The sequence below is a fragment of the Choloepus didactylus genome, chromosome 2 (genome assembly GCF_015220235.1).
Source record: "Choloepus didactylus isolate mChoDid1 chromosome 2, mChoDid1.pri, whole genome shotgun sequence".
Lineage (NCBI taxonomy): Eukaryota > Metazoa > Chordata > Mammalia > Pilosa > Megalonychidae > Choloepus > Choloepus didactylus.
Window position 1 is genome coordinate 64822367 of NC_051308.1, and position 14981 is coordinate 64837347.

Genomic DNA, 14981 nt, shown 5'->3' on the forward strand with positions numbered 1-14981 from the left:
CTTCCCTGGATGCCGTACAGTGTTCTTCTGGCCTCTGGAGTTTCAAAATAGTTGTTTTAGGTGGTTCCTGCCTGTTTATTAGTTGTTTGGGTGTGAGGACTGAGTCCTGGAGCTCCCTACTCTGCCGTCTTCCCTGGAAGTTCTGGGAAAGTTTACTTTTAGGTTTGAATTTAACAGCTTCAAGTCTGTTAATTGGTTGAGTAGTCATGCCATAAAATATTCTTTTCCCCTTGAAGTATAAATTATGGCACTTTTTTAGGGATTTGAGGGTTGAACTCCTACTGAGAATATTCTGGCAGTATTGGGTCCAATATAAATTATTGGACCTAAATTGCCAGACTTTATAGATAAAAGGCAATTTCTGTAATTTAATTTGGGATCATTTCCGAGATCAGCATTTAGATGACTTGCTGAATGACTTCTAGATGCCATAGGAAAGTATTGATTTCATATGTGCTTCCAAAGTTTAAAGCAGAAGCTAATACTGTAACATGCCATTGCATCTTACGCTGATAAGAGTTGCAATAGTGACTTATCAACTGTTAAGACAAGTGAGCATAAAAATTTCCTTTTTCTTTGTGAAGAGTAGTTTATTTAAAATAAACACTAAAACTGTGTGTCATTAAATTGAAAATGGTTGTCAAGAATGTGAAATAATGCTGTCCTACTTTGTAGACATTAATATCACTAAAAACATGGTTGGATTCTTAATTTTTTTGCAGTGTAAAAGAACAAAATAGTGATATCTGGAGATTTTTAGAAATGTCAGTAATCTATATTAAAGCATGATAAGCTTATTGAGAAATACTCAATATATCAATAATTATACTTTATATACCTATAATAATAATTTAAAACAGTCCCATGAGCATGCTGTATTATCAGTAACCATATAGTACTTGACTACCACACATACAAGGTACTCACATATTTATTGCATGAATTAGTGAATTCATGAATGAATGATGCCTAGCTTCAGTATACTTTGTTTCCCCAAAGAAAAAATATAATTTTCTTTCATTTTTATTTCAATCTTCAGTAAAATAGAAATGTTATTCTCATTCATAGCTGAAGAAATTGAGCCAGTTTACCTGGATAAATTAAATATGTGAGTTAATTTCCATTTATATTTGTATTCTGTTTTTAGTTTCTACCTTCAGGAATGTATTTAGGAAGACTTTGAATGAAATGCATAAAATGCCCCTGTTTTGACAAAATATGAAACTGTAACATAATAAAACTCAAGAGATTAGAGTAGGTTTTCTAATTTAAATTCTAATAGAGATATTTCATGGAAGTTCCTATTTCATTTCTCAAGCTCCCATCCTCTGACTACATTTTAAAGTCAAATTTTCAAGTGGACAATGCTAGGATATTAAGCAAACCTTAGGAAAATTTTAGAATATGTAATCTAAGGCAGCAAAATGGTCCATTGAAGAATTGAGTCTTTCATTTTAGTAAACTCTTATTCTAATATGGCTTGACATTTTCTATATAACCATAGATGCTTCAGATCTGGGTTCCTCATGAACATAATTACCTTCAGTGAAAACCTGGATTGTACATACACTCTTATCCTAAAGGTGTAGTAATGCCAAGTAAAACCAAGGTTTTAAAAATGTACAAAGGAGTATGATTCAAAATAAATTTATTTTTTGTTATTTTTAAAGAACGCAAATAAAGATAATATTTACTACATTTACTCAAATGTTTTGCAAGACCGATTTTCATTTTTTTTTTTAAATTGAGATCATCTTTAAGTGAATGAGCTTCCCTTGCTGTCCAATTTCCTATGTGCTACTGATAATACCTTTAAGTTAGTATTGCCTCAGATGATCAATTGTACAAACATATACATATACAATACATATATAACAATTGGAATTTTATCTTTTAAAATTTTAAAGGTAAAATCAAATCAAAGAAAAAATATGAAGTGGTTAGTCACTTGAATAATACATCATAGTGAGTGCCCTTACCTTGATGAGGTCCCCACAGTGCTGTGTCTCAGACTTACCTTAGATGTTAAAGAATTTGATTTTGTGAAGATATTCAGAGTTGAATAATTTCAGAGCAACTGACTTATGCTTAGCAAACTAAACTATACCTGAGAATCAGACCATGATGTTAGGGTAGTGACTTTGTTTACATTGGATCATATGCAAAGGGAGGAAATTTGTAATCAGAATTGAACTTTGATAAAATGGAATCAGATAAACAGAAAAGGAGGTGGATTTTGAAGGTTATATAGTATCTAGTCCATGTTGTGACTAGTTACCCCATTAAGAGAATTATAATAAAAGAATTCTCTAAGATTGAGAAGGGTGACAATTCATCGGGTTTGTTTCTCTGTGCCCCCACATCAAGGTGATTCATCAGAGAGACAATTGATGTTGTATCAGTTCTATAATGTGGTCTGATTATTCTTGCAAAATATTTTAAGATCTATTTAATATAAGTAGATAAAAAAGAATAAATTCCATTTTATCAGTTTTGAATCTACTTTCCTTTGTTTCAGGGTTTTACCTTTTAATCCAAGAATTAGACTTCTATCCTTTTTTTTTTAATTAAGATTTTAACAGCTAAGACGAAAGCTTCTTTTAAAATGTTTGTTCTACTTAATGTTAATTTAGTTCTCAACAACTTCACTGATTTCCCTATTTCCTTTTTATTCTTCATCTGAGAATATCAAGACAGATATTTCTGTATCAGCTGAAATAGTCATCATGTCTTGCAAATTCTATGTTGATAATAATTTTGTTGCATGCATATATTTATTGCCTGAAGTAGGACTTCAGAACAAGAAACCTTAAAATAATGTACCTAGGCAGTTTGGTACTTTGAATGCAGAGACAATTTCCTTCATAGTCTAGTAGGAAATCAGTTTATTCCATGGTACAATACCTCTACTTATGATTTTCTCTCAAAGAATAAGTGTACTGAAAATGATTACCTACCAGAAGCACTCAACAATGAAAAACAGACAATCATCCACTAATGAGAGCAGGTTTTGCAAAACATGGTTTTCTGAGAGAGTGCACTGTATGTCTTTCAGTAATAAAGATTTCTCCTTTCTTCTTCCCATTCATCACCTTCCAAGACCTTGCCCTCTGAGTGCAAGAACACCGGTCCTTAATGACAAGTATCACAAACTATTGCCAAATTGTGAATGAAAGCCAACTCTTAATTAAAAAAAGTTATTTTGGGGCAGATTATCCATGAGAAGAGAACTCTCTTGACCCAGGAACCTGGTAAAAAGTGTGGAGGCCTTCCCTCCCTACCACCCATGCATCCTTCTCTCTTTTAGCTTTATGTACTTTATATTCATAGTACTTACACAAATTTGTAATTAAACATTTATTACTGTGCTTAATTTTTCCTTCTGACTAAAATTAAGCTCTATGAGGACAGGGAGTGTTTGCTTATGAAAATAGGAACTGTTTATACAGGGTATAAACATTACTGAATGAATAAATAAATACTCTGCAATCTAGCTGAGATTTTTCTTTTCACATGGATTGATTTAAAGAATCATTGTCTTTCTGACTTGGAAGAAAAGTGGTCAACTCTGCTCATTTTACAGGTGGGGAAACAAAGTACCCCCAAAAGTTAGGTACTTGAAAAGTTTCCAAACTCATTTGGTTCATAATAGTGCTCTCAATTAATGTCAGTACAGTTGGTTCATATTTAGTTACTTTCTGGATCACCATATTTCTCCTTTTAAATGATCATTGCATTTATGAGACATAAAGATACCTCCACAAAGAAATAAGGACCATGATCTCCTTTATTTATTGAGGAATACTTTGCTTTGGTGTACAGAGTCCTGAGAAGGCCAATAAATTGTTGAACGTTGGAGGAAAGCTTCACCAAATCAGCAGCTTTCTCATGGTCGTTCTATTAGCATCGGCAAGAAACCCTTGTGCTTTAGAAGATAATGGCAGGCATAAGCAATACCTAAGTGTATTGCAATATCTTTAATGAACACTTTAGTAACTAAGTTTATAATACAAATGCTATTCACTACATAATTTTATTTTCCTTGATTTGCCTAGGATAGGAATGAAATTTTGGTGTGTGCAGATAGAGATCTGTGTGTGTATGTGTGTGTCCATTATTTGAGAATTTCCTTTGCTTTTGAATTACTGTTGCGCTTTTTAAGAAGGAGCAAATCTTGAATGACCAAAGCTTGTGAGGGAGAAACAGTGTCTTTAAGATTATATGGAGAAGTAAGCATTCTGAGCTCCTTTATTTCATTGCAGTGTCTTGTGTCATACGGTTTTAAACCTTGATTTACAAGAGAAGCTCAATAAGTTGATCATTCATCAAAACATATTAGTAGAGAGGAATGTTATTTAAACATCCCTTTGTATATGGATATGTTCAAATAGAGAGAAGTAATTGATTTTAGCTCAACCACAGAGAATAATTAAAGATGTTAAAGAGTTAAGTTGCTGTTGATACATTCCTGTTATTACAATGCACTAAAGTTTTTTCTACTTTTTAATTTTTATTTTATTTAATAAATACAATTTGGCTAAGTATGATGAAAATTCAAGGATTAAGTAAGAAGTATATGATCTCAAGGATTACATGTATCATTGGGGATTGATTCTTGTCCCCATAAAAAAGCATGGGGTCCCAATCCCTGGTCCTGTGGACATGAACCCATTTGTAAATAGGACCTCTGAAGATGTGTTTTAGTTAAGGTGTGGCCAAATGGAACGAGATTGGGCCTTAATCCAATATGGCTGAAGTCCTAATAAGCAAAGGAAATTGGATGGAGAAGCGAAGCCACAGAAAAAATGAACAAGAATTTGGAAGTCAGTGGAACCTGGAACTGAAAGGAGAAGATGCCGCCATGTGCATTGCCATGTGATGGAACAGCCAAGGAATCCCAAAGATTGCTGGCCTGCCAGAAGATCCTGACCTCGACAGGAAGCAAGCCTTCTATCTAGCCTGTGAATCCCTGAGCCAGTAAATTCTTGTTAACCCAACCCTTTGTGTGGTATTTTTTTTTTTTTTTTTAATAGCTAGGAAACAAGACATGTATCTTCTCTCTAATTTGGCTCAACATTTCCCTTTCTGTCTGGTTATAAAGATTTATGTTCCAAGTTTGAGCTCTACAAGGAATAAATATTAAAGAAGTCCAGGATATTAAGTTTAAAAATGAGTTTAGTTGCTGAATGGTTCTGTTAATGTTAGTTTTGGAAACTTAGATGATGTGCAGATACCTTACATGGAAATAGTAAAAATCAGCTACTCTTCCTGTCTTTTGCTTGGCTACTGCTGGTGTTTTTGATACTATTCAAAGAGTCAGAATGAATTGTTCCTGGCAGTGTGGACTGTTAGCTCAAACTCTCATGTTTTGAAAAGATATCTGATGGAATTAAGTTTGAAATCAGAGTATTTTTTCTGTTGATCCTCATTTGCAATCATTGTGAAATAAATATATTTGAACATGTGATAAGGTATCCCTTTCATAAGAGGAAAGAAAGACTCATGAAGACTTTGCTTACTAAAAAACTCACTTTACTATAGAATTGAGGAAAGGAAGCTAAACCACAAAAGTAAATGCCTTTGTGATTATGCATAATCAGAGCAAGAAAGTTAATTAATTTACCGTAAGCCTAGCTAGATTACCCAGGTACTCCCAGTGGCCACTTTATTTAACTTCTAAATTCTGAGAAATACTGCTCCAGAAGTCTTCACTCCCATCAGCAGCCATTTTGGTCTAATTACATTAAATTGCTTGTATAATGACATATCTGATTACTTCATTGAGAGACTCTAGTACTGACCGACTAGAGAGTCTGCTGAAATAATCACTGGGCTCTTGAGTTATTTTCATCATATCAGTAAACTTATTACAGAACTACATTTCTCCCTGGTAATACTGGGTAGCCTTACTAAAAAGTGAAATTATATCAAATGTGATAATGGCTATTACAAGAAAACTAGGTTAACAAATGCATGAGGAAGGAGACATTAATTGAGAGGTTTCTACATATCAGTTTCTGTATTATGAAATTCCCATGAACTCTCATTTTATTCTCAGTAACTATAGGAAGCAGGAATTACTACCTCTATTTTACCTAGAAAAAAAGCCTGAGACTCAGAATAGTTAAATAGCCTTGGCATATTCAAAGTCCCATAGCTGTATTTAAATGCAAGTCTGTGTTGCTACAAAGTTTATCCTGTTTTCACTCTGTGCTACCTCTCTCAACATTGTAATCCTCAAATGGTAACCTGTGCTTTTGGGCGTCTGTTTGGGGATTCTGCTCAGAGATCTCTGAGGATACATTTTTCCTAATGGGGCTGGTGGAAATGTATGGATCCAGTTGGGTTGTGTTGAAGAAAATGCCTCCAAACGTCTAAACAGCAAGTTAGCCCACACATTGTACATGAAGGAACAGATAAGCACCCTCGCTGCCACAGTCTCTACAGCAAATTAAAAATTATGAGGATATTAGATGGTAGGCTTCTTGGTACTTCAATAGTTATAGGTTGTTCTAGTTTGCTAATGCTGCAGAATGCAAAACACCAGAGATGGATTGGCTTTTATAAAAAGGGGGTTTATTTGGCTACACAGTTACAGTCTTAAGGCCATAAAGTGTCCAAGGTAACACATCAGTAATCAGGTACCTTCACTGGAGGATGACAAATGGCGTCTGGAAAACCTCTGTTAGCTGGGAAGGCACGTGGCTGACGTCTGCTCCAAAGTTCTGCTTTCAAAATGGCTTTCTCCCAGGACGTTCCTCTCTAGCAAGCTTGCTCCTCTTCAAAACGTCACTCACAGCTGCACTCCATTTTCTCTCTTTGAGTCAGCACGTTTATATGGCTGCACTGATCAAGGCCCACCCTGAATGGGTGGGGCCACACCTCCATGGAAATATCCCATCAGTTATCATCTACAGTTGGGTGGGGCGCATCTTCATGCAAACAAACTAATTCAAACGTTCCAACTTAATCCCCTCTATTCTGTCTGCCCCACAAGTTTGCATCAAAGAATATGCCTTTTTCTGGGGGACATAATACATTCAAACCGGCACGTAGGTCAAGAACTTATATTCTGTATAATTGGTATTTACACTCAATATTTGGCCTTTGGTTCAAATATTGAGTGTAATTTCTTGTGTGAATTTAACAAATAAGTCTGGAAAGTTGTCAGGGAGCTGAAGTCCAATTGGCTGCACTAACTGGTAAGTAGCTGCTATGCAAGGATCTCTCATTTCTTACCATTGATTTGATATCATATCTAGTATGGACTATTTTTAGTGACCTAATGTCACCAGAGGACAGTTATTTGAATCTTAGTATATGACATTCAAAAAGTGATTTTTATGGAGATAAGCATTTTGGGAAGTAAAGTCTTGGTACAACCTATGATAGTGATGTTACTGTTTACAAATAGTGTGCCTTATTTGATTAGTTTTATTTTTACTATATAAGTTGTATGTGGTCACTTTAGGAAAGGTGGATAATGCTGATTAACCACAATAACCACAAATATTCTAAAACTGCACATAGTCTCACCAAATACTAATAATTTGGCATATAATATTCAAGATTTTTTCTCCATTTACATGTATATACTTTACCCAAATGGGGTCAAATCGCAATGAGATTTAGTAACCTGTTTTTTAATGTATTTACTGGTTTTTTTCCTAAAAGTATTGTGGCAGTTTGAATAGATTGTGTTCCCCAAAAGCCATTATCTTTGATGTAATCTTGTGTGGGCAGACGTTATCAGTGTTGATTAGATTGTAATTCTTTGAGTGTTTCTTTGGAATGCCCCCCACCCAGCTGTGGGTGATGACTCTTACTGGATAATTTCCATGGAGATGTTGCTCCACCCATTTGTGGTGGGTCTAAGTTGATCAGTGGAGCCATACAAATGAGCTGACATAACAGAAGGAACTCAGTGCAGCTGAGAGTGAACTTTTGAAGAGGAGCTACAGCCAAGAGGGACAATTTGAAGAAAGCACAGGAGCTGCAGATGAGAGACAGTTTGAAGACAGCTGTTGAAAGCAGACTCTTGCTCCAGAGAAGCTAAGAGAGGACAAATACCTCAAGTGCAGCTAAGAGTGACATTTTGCATGAACTGCAGCCTAGAGAGGAAGTCCTGGGAGAAAGCCATTTTGAAACCAGTACTTTGGAGCAGACACCCAGCCGTGTGCCTTCCCAGCTAACAGAGGTTTTCTGGACACCATTGGCCATCCTCCAGTGAAGGTACCCGATTGCTGATGTGTTACCTTGGACACACTATGGCCTTAAGACTGTAATGTGTAACCAAATAAACACCCTTTTATAAAAGCCGATCCATCTCTGGTGTTTTGCATTCTGGCAGCATTAGCAAACCAGAACAAGTATATTATGAATGTCATTATTTTTGATTGCACAATATTCTGTGCTACTTATGTACTAAAAATGTTTAACCACGTTTCTATTATTGAACAATAATATTGCCATGAGTTTTCATAAGCAAAAACAAAGCTAGGATGAGTAAGGCTACCAGAAATGTCTATATCCTACTATGTTCCACGGGTGTCATATAAATAGCAATATTTTCCCAATATTTGTTTGCCTTTTAATGGAATTTATACATTTTACATACACTTTTCATTTTCATGAATTCTTACATGTTTATAATTTCTTTTATATATTCTGGCATCCCTGTCATGCCTATAAAAATCCCTTCATTTATTGTGCCCCTCTATGGGTCAACCAATTAAAGGCACTTGTTAAACCATAGTGACCTCTAAGAATTTGACATTTAGTGTGTGTGCATTTTTTATCATAGAAAGCCCTGACTGGTGTAACTGAAACATGATTCTTTTATCTGAGTTGTAAGCATTGTGTGCTGAGTGGACATAGCTACAGTATTATGACTTCCTTAAAGTTAACATGATTTGGTTTAACAGAGAAAAGTGTATAGGTTATATTTTTGAAACAAGTGATATGTTCTGTATTTTGAACACCAAACATCTTGAGACTAAAGAAACATAAATAGATTTTTATAAAGAAGGAGAGAAGAGTATTGCACAACTTATTTACTATTAATGAATGCACAGTGCTCTGTAAAATAATCATGTTAACCAGTACACTGGTCTTCCTGCCTCATCAACATTTCCCTAATAGTCTGTCAAGTGATGCTGAATCAAAGATAGCATTAAAGAAAATAGAATCAGCTGCTGAAGCAGAAATGTTTACATCCTATAAAATCCTTCCAAAGTAAAGGTAAAATCAAAAGACTCCATTTCCTTTGATCATACAACTGGATTAAAGGAGTTTGTGGCTGTAAACAAATTTCTTTCTCTTGAACAAACATCTGAGCAGAAGATCCTAATGCCTCCACAGCTAGTTCCTTGTGGATCCACATTTGTGCCTTTTCCACGACTTCAGTCATCGGTATCTGATTCAGGAGAAAGGTACTGTAGGGTAAGCTGTAACAGCAAGGGACTGAAATCATGAAGACAGTGTTTGAATTAATCATTTGTTCTTTTTTCTTTCCTTGTCTAAAATAGAATACTTTTAATCATCTGTAGTTTCAAATGAATTTATGTATCCTATTTTAAATACATTTATTTTAATGGTCAAGAGATGTTTCAGAAAATTCTCTTTAGAATTAGTAATATTTAATTCAGCAATTTATTTCTGAGATCCCTTATAATAATTAAGTATATAAGGTGTATCTGTACTTTAAATTATTATTGGATTGTTCTAATTCAGCATATCCTTTCCATAATATTATTCAGATGGCAGTTATGTTTTATTCTAAAATACAGTCATTCTAACATTATGTTTTTAAAAATATTTTAAGAGTTAAATATTTATTTATAGCATTATATTAAGCATGAAATGTATGAGGAAATCTAATGCAAAATCATATCATGCCTGACTTTTTCTGCTCTTGAATGACTAGAATGGGTTTCTTTTAGAATGCCTGCTCCTGTTTTCTTTTATCAGTACATTTTAGGCCAGGCTACCAGAATTGCAGATGGGATTGTAACAAATACATTGATGTCACCAGTCAAGGGAATAATTCTTCCTAATGAGCAAAGGAAGTGCTAACAAAATTTTTATTACTGGCAAACAGCTATGAGCCAGCAAGAAGAAAACTCCCACAAAAGAGAAAATCTCAATTCCATTAATAATTATGTTTATGATCACTTTGATGATGAACACTTAAAACTAAAAAGCTTTTCCTTAAATGGACAGATGAAGTGTTTGGGTAATAACCCACAAAAAGTAAAGATTTGTTGTGTTTCTTATTGGCTTTTTAGTCAATAACACCTTCTTTGGCTTGCATATCATTGGAAAATTAGAAGCCAGTTTATGTCGTTTCTATTTGATTCTTGTTTGAACATAAAGATAATTACCCTAAGAGAAGTGGGGAAGGAATCACAATTTGTTTCTGTGTTTGAAATGGCAGCTTGGAATTTTCTGTTGTGCCTGGAGGAAAACCAGTGGTATCTAAAGACCATTTCTCAGTCTTTGTGAATACTTGAGCCCACCCAGGATTGTCATATTGGAAATGTAAAGATTTGTTCAGACTAATTCTGCTTTTGATTTTAACTTTTCAGAGAATATAATCTTAGGTAAAATCAAAAGGACTTGTCTTTGTATAGACTTCCATTGACCACAGAACTGGTGAATTAAGTAAATGAGGAAATTGTTTAAAAATGAGACAAGATGTTTTGTCCTAAAAAGCATAAACTTTTAATTTTTTATCTAGAAGTATATGTAATAGTCATGGTCATCTCTTACAGAAATGGGTGACGAGATCATAAATGGTGACCTGATTACTATTGTTCCATTATTGACCATTATCTTATTTTTTCAAAAAGTGCCTACTAATACTAGTTAATTGTAATCCGTATGAGGCTAAGAAAGTTGGTAACTTGAAGGAAGGAAGAAATTGGAGGTAAAATATAAAGGATTTTATGGAATGTAAGCATTTCAGCTTCAGCAGCTGATTCTAATTTCTTTAACGCTTTGATTCAGCATCACTTGGCAGACTATTAAGGAAATGATGAGGCAGGAAGACCAGTGAGCTGGTTAACATGATTATTTTACAGAGCACTGTGCATTCATTAATGGCAATTAAGTCATCATGATATGTTTTCAATTTTTGCTTTGTCACTATGTGTGAAAGAGACATGACTTTGTCCAAATTTTTCTGGGCCTCAGGTTACTATCTGTTATCTCTAAGGAATTTCTTGTGTAGGAGGTGACCGTGATACTTTGCATCTAGAATTTGTACAAGATAAAATGTAATAAATGAGAGAGTGAGTCTTCAAAATACATTTTTCCTCCATGTAAAATTCCACTTTTAATGGATCCCAGCTTTATGACTTACTAACCGTGTGATCTTGGGCAACTTACTGAAACTTTTGACCTTCACCAATCTCATCTGTATAATGAGGGTCATAATTAGAGCTCAAATCATTTTTGTAACAGTAAATGAAAAAATATATGCCTGGCTTATAGCAGGCATATATTAAAATGCTGTGATCCATCTGAGTGCTGTGACTGATTAAAATATAAGTAACGTTTGGAAATGAAAACTTTCATTGGTGATGAAAATATGTTTTCATCTTGTTCATATTTGTTATATGAGATAGTGTTTATTTTTAAAATTTTATTTCAGTTTTACACTTATCAGTTTTCTAGTCTAGGGGAGGCACATAATTAGGATAAAGCAATTGGCTAAATAAATTTTGGAGATACATATGTAGTAAAATAGATTTCTTGAATAGTTTCTCAGCCTCCAAATTAGACCTTTTCATGGCAACTGCTGAAATAAATTAAGAAGTAGATTTAACATCTGGAGATTACAGTGAAAAACTCTACTCTTTGTATGATATACTTCTTCATTTAAATTATGTTACTTCATGTGCACCAGCAAGTTCGCTTCACATTAAATTATTTAAACTAATTGGAACCTTTCAAATTGTAATTTTATATTTTTATTTAAATGGAAGTTTCTGAGTAATTAAGCGTATATCCCTCATATGCTAGAAATATAAGCTACTTTCAGATGGCACATGCTGATTCACAAGCAGAATAATGGTTTCCTACTAATATTCTTCCCCATGAAAGAAACTCAAACAGCTTTTAAAGTACTTGAAACTCTAAAGATAATGGCCTCATTTTCAGAAAATTTGTTAGATAATTAATATAATTCACTTACATCATCCTGTTTTGGTAGTGAAGTGTCATTATTTACACATGAATAATTCTGAGCACATTTCAGGTAATTTTACCTAACTTTATTGTGCTGTGATGCATTTCTATATCTGTACTTTGAGCCTTGTGGTCATAATATCCTATACTTGAATGACAAGAGGCAAATTACTGAAGCTAATAAATGGCCTTCATAAATGCTATGAGGTCTACTTTTTCCCACTAAAATGAGTAAAACAGATACTTTACCATTTCAAAAGCCCTTTTATTTATTCAACAAATATTTGAGGGACATGCTATAGAATCAACTCACTGAGGGAGATGTGGAAAAGTGCAAGACACAGCTGGTTGCTTTGTGTTGGTAACATTTGGAGAGCAGAAGGAACACATCGGATCATCCAAATAAAACTACAAGGTAGGTCTAAGTCAGAATCAATGTTACTTCATAATATATATATATAATTGTTCACATGTATTATTCATCTATTAATATATTCATATAATATGTGATATATTGAACATTTGGGCATATAGATGGAGATATACACATACGTGTGTGAGTACCCACACACACACATACACATTTACCTTCAGCTCTATTCCTGTGTACTCAACTATCAGCTCAACCTTTCCTCTTAGTGCTCCATACCTGTTGCTAGAATAGCTGGATTTTTGCATAGAAATCTAAAAACCACCTTTCCCTCATTCTCAGTCCTTAGGCCTTAAGTCTAGAACTGAGATCATTATCTATTTGTCATCCCATCATTTTCCAACACTCAAAAACTACTGAAATGCTAATCCTTTCCTGGTATTTGCTATCATGGCTCCCACATCTAATCAGATGCTTCAAACAGAAACCTGGGAGTCAAAATTGACTCCTCGCTGTTCTTCAGAAAGACTCAAATATCCAATAGAACACCAAACTCTCTTCTTTCTATTCCTAAATAAATATTTGGGGTTTTTTCATTACTTTTATCATCTTTTCCTGTACTTATAGGGTTTTCTCATAGCTAACTTGACCACTATTGACATAATTTCTATTCGGACATGAACTTTCAAAAACCACAAATGCTTAAAAAATAAATCCCTGTTTAAATGACTCCCCATTATCTTTAGTTTACAGTCTAAGTTTAGACCCTTTACTGTGGCTTACAAAACCCTGCTACCTTTTTATCATCATCTTTCTTCACTTTTTCTACTCCAACCAGGCCAATAGAAAATTGATGAAAAACTGAAGACTTAATAATAAAAATTCTTATTTATAAATGTTGAAACAGTATTTGGTTAAAACTTTTTTCCTAAGCTGTAAGACAGTTTACTTAACCTGAAATTAGATATAGCTTGATAGTCCTCCCTACCTATAGCTAGAAATAAAATTAGAATGAAATTTTGTTAATTGGGAACTACCTCGATTGGAAGATACCTAAAATACTACGTGAAATAATGCCGATGTAGAAACGTTGGTTAGCATCAAAAATAAATCTTATTACGTTTGCCCTTAATATATGACTTGCTATATTTTAATCATATCATGTCTTTCTTGTACATTTAAAACACTGACCTTAAATGATAGTATTATTCTGATCACCATATAAGTGGAATTTTATGAAATATTAAAAATCGATATAGAATATGGTGATAGTGATGAGGTAATTGCTTATTTCCTAGTTTTTGTAGAGGGCATTAGTTATTTCACACTACTTGGCATTCATTCTCTTGTTTTGGGTTAGCATTCTTGATTTCTTTCTGGGAAACCACCTTTCCCTCATTCTTAGTTCTTGAGCCTTAAGTGCCCATTTCCCCTGCCCCCACGCCCTAAGCCCTCAAATTGAGGTTGAAGAATGTGACCAAGGCCCAGCCTCTGAGAAATTTATATCCTGCTGTACTCCTATTCAAGTAGAGAGTTGTTTCTCTATCTTATTGAACTTAACCTGATGGATGTAATTTCTGGAGCAGTTGCAATCTTCCTGCTAACATGAGGGAAAAATCTGTTTCTGAATAAAGCAAGGTAAGCAAAGTTGGGAGAAGTGAAAAAATCAGGTCTTGGTGAAATTGATGAGCTGCTACTTCAAGTCACGCTTGCAGTCCTCTTCATTCTGGCACTTTTCACTTATGAGGGAATCTTAATTTTTTATTTATTTTTATTTATTTTTTTTAATTTAAGCTAGTTGAGTTTTTTTTGATAATTGCAAATCAGAGTCTTATATGCTATAACACGTAACAAATAATATAGTCAGTTCAGGCATCCTAGCAAATTATTTCAAGAATTAAAGTGTATACATGTAAGATTTAGTATCTTTATTACTTCAGACTTTGTTGACTCCTTATATATATTAGAACATTATTTTGGTATATGTACAGCTGTCCTTTATCAGAAACTTCTGGAACCTCTAATAATAATATTTTTGACATATGTATTATTTTTCAGCACATGTATCTAGTTTGTGATAGGCCTCATTTATGGATACCTAAATAAGTTAAACTCTTGTTAACAAGAATTAACATGTACTGAATTTACAAATATCTTAGAATGAATAGAATGAGTAATTTTTAAATATACATGAAAAAATGAAAGCTGGTTTGAAGTGAAATTGCCAAGCACACTTTCTTGTTAAATGTAATTTATAGAGATCTTTATATTCTGTGATGTATTGTTTCCCGGTACTACAAGCATTACTGGCATTTCCTTTTTCTCTTCAAATGGGGCCAAAAGTGATTCTATCATTGAGAGCATAAATTCCTTGGCATTTGGTTTTCAATTATTTCCACAAGTTTTTTCTATAGTGAGTCTT

General features: G+C 33.9%; 1 protein-coding gene and 1 long non-coding RNA gene across 5 annotated transcripts in view; one reads left to right on the plus strand and one right to left on the minus strand.

Moving 5' to 3' along the window:
* LOC119526195 overlaps window positions 1-2139 on the minus strand; it is a 44576-nt gene extending 42437 nt beyond the window's left edge. Inside the window, exon 1 of one of the 2 annotated variants that reach the window (XR_005215144.1) lies at window positions 2018-2139. This is a non-coding gene — a long non-coding RNA (uncharacterized LOC119526195). Of the gene's footprint in view, window positions 1-927; window positions 1071-2017 lie in introns of those variants that run through there. The other variant, XR_005215146.1, reaches the window with a different exon arrangement.
* The window catches only part of KCNT2 (potassium sodium-activated channel subfamily T member 2), a 446059-nt gene that overhangs the window by 78560 nt on the left and 352518 nt on the right, over window positions 1-14981 (plus strand). The window lies entirely within an intron of this gene.